Raw genomic sequence first — 2,920 nt, 5'->3', positions numbered from 1 at the left:
CTGAGGCCACTATTAAAGGGAGCTTATTCCTTCACATGTGAGTCAGAGCCCTCTGGCTTTGTAGAGAACACAGGTCAGCCCCTCTCCAGCCCCCTTCCTTGAAGTTTGTGCATTCTGGTGGTGTGCTTAGAGAAGCACTTCTGCCACCCTGCTGTATTTTGGTCCCGCTGTTTCACTGAGCCCTTTGTATGCCTTTCCTTCCACATAGCTGGGTGGGCAGGCCACACTTGGGATCAACCCTTCCTGGGTGGCCTGTCTCTACCTCATTTTTAGAATAAAAGGACATGTGAAATGGTTCTGTAGCCTCATCCAATCTAGCCACGCCCATGATCTTGCTCTGGTGGAGGCCCCAAGGGAAGTGCTGTGGGAGATAATGTTTGTCTTTTAGATTGGTCTCGGAAGATGACGCATAACTTCCTTCAATATATCTCACCTTTCTTGAACATACTTTTCTTTGAAAAATAAATCCCGAAGGGTCATCAGTATAGGTCATCCCCCTTTTCTGTTTTTGTTTATTTATTCTTAGTCTGAATACAAAGTAGAGGATCACGTCTCATCACTGGGCCAAAAATTCCCAGATACTACAGTTCTGATCACATTCTTCTCTTTATCATTCAGTGTAACTGGGGATCCCAGAAGGGGGTCTGTGTCTTTATAGGTACTGCTCACTCAGAAACCCTGGATGAAGTGGTGATCTAATAGCAGGATTGCTAAATTATCCCTATCTGTCCTAATGGGCTTCCCTCTACTTTGCCTTTTGAACTTACTTCAGAGATCTTTCTCTTACCCTATTGGTCCTAAATCACTCCGCCGGCCTGGGTAATCTCCCTGCCCGGCACATTACAATTTGTTCTCTGGTGTACCTTGTGTTTCCTTCTCCTGGTTTTTGTTTGTGGTCTTTAAAGTTGCCTTTTTCTATTTTGCATCCTGGACCATGAGTACCAAGGTGGAGCAAGGATTCATCAGTCAGGCTCCTCTTGCTACATTCCTCCTTAGCATGTACCATCTGCCTTTTTTCTTTATTCTTTTTTTTTTTAATTTGCCTTTTTCGAACATGACTGTAAATCTTATCCTTCTGCCTAGGATTTGTGCAGCATCTGGTGTGTGCTCATAAGCCAATAAATATTCAATATGAGTCTCCTGATCATCCTCTATTCTTCGCCTTCACCTGAATGGAACCAAGCCGTGGTTTTGAATATGCAGCTCTTTATAACGTCAAAAGTCAGTTTTAATCCCTGTCCATATCACATCACATGTAGGAAAGCCTTCTCCATCAGGCCGAGGGGCCTCCAGGGTAATGTTACCTTGGTGATTTCGCTCTGGTCCTAGGTCTAGTTCTTAGTTTTTCAGCTCAGAGGCTTGATATTCTCTGTATCCATATTGATTAGACTTGGGGATGCTGACTCATGCCTAGAGAGCTCAGATGAGGCAGATGATAAAATCAGAATACGAATTTATTAATTTACATCATGGCATGTAACTGTTCAGTGGATTGGATCCTCACGTCGGCCTGAACAGTACATTCTCTCCCTGTAGGCAAAGATACATGGGAAGCCAAATTATAATCAGAAGGTTGTTTAGTGAGCGGGGCGTCAGAGCAAGGAAAGTTAATTACAGTCTATGATTAGAATTTTTAATGGTATCCAGCTCTAATAGCATGATACATCCAATTCTATAACCAGAACACACCTGCCAGCCAGCTGGTCGCTTGTGCTGGCTAGTCAGGGCTGCCTCAGACCAGACAATGCCTCAGTAGACCTGACAATGCTTGCCTCTGTGACTTGCCTGTAACCTGGCTCTATTTGTGGAACCCCTCTGCTCACCCCCAAGATTGAGATTGTCCTTTAGATTCCTTAAGAGAAAGATTTATTAGCAAGGCATTAAAAAGCCATGAAAGAATACCTGTGACTATAATAAAATTAAGAGCTATTAATTAAAAGACACCATGAAGAGAGAAAAGTTGCAAACTAGGAGAAGATAGTCACAACATTCATAATACACTCAACAGATGAAGGAGATGCAAAGAACTCCTACAGATCAGTAAGAAAAGAACAAATAATCCGATAGAAAAATGGACAAAAGATATGAGCAAGCATTTCACTTAAGAGGTAACAAGTATTTTGATAAAAACAGGAAGAGATGATTACTGATGGAAGACGTACAAATCAAGACCAAAATGAAATGCCATTTTATACTTATTCAATTTACATAAGTCAAAAAGTTGGAGAGGGTGAAGCTGGGGTGAAGTGAGAGTAGCATCGACGTACATACACTACCGAACGTAAAGTAGTTGGCTGGTGGGAAGCAGCAGCAAAGCATGGGGAGATCAGCTAGGTGCTTTGCAATGACCTAGAGGGGTGGGATAGGGAGGATGGGAGGGAGCCTCAAGAGGGAGGGGATATGGGGACATGTGTATGTATATGGCTGATTCGCTTTGTTGTGCAACAGAAACTAACACAGTATTGTGAAGTAATTATACTCCAATAAAGATCTATTTAAAAATAGTTGGGGAGGAGGTAGATAATAGGATCTTTTATACATTATTGGTTGGTGTGTGAATTAGTAAAATCACTTTGGAAAATAGTTGGGCATTATCTTCTAAAGTTCATACTTTATGATCCACCTATTCCACCCCAGGCATAAAGCCAAGAACTTCTTGTAGTATACAACAGGAGACATAAATGAGAATGTTCACAGCAACACTGTTCGTAATAGCAAAAACCTAAAAACAACTTAAAAGTCCACCAGTGGGAGAATGGGTGAGTAAGTATGGTATTTTCACATACAGAAATATTATACTACAGTCAAAACAAAATTTAGGGTGATTTCCTTTCTAGAAAGTTCCAAATAACTGGGAAAAAAATATATATATAATTTATATATACACATACACTTATAAGGAAGGCATAAAATTTGATAA

The sequence above is a fragment of the Aethalodelphis obliquidens genome, unplaced genomic scaffold (genome assembly GCF_003676395.1).
Source record: "Aethalodelphis obliquidens isolate GAN/ISIS:26980383/991018 unplaced genomic scaffold, ASM367639v1 scaffold5, whole genome shotgun sequence".
Classification (NCBI taxonomy): domain Eukaryota; kingdom Metazoa; phylum Chordata; class Mammalia; order Artiodactyla; family Delphinidae; genus Aethalodelphis; species Aethalodelphis obliquidens.
This window is presented reverse-complemented; position numbering follows the sequence as displayed.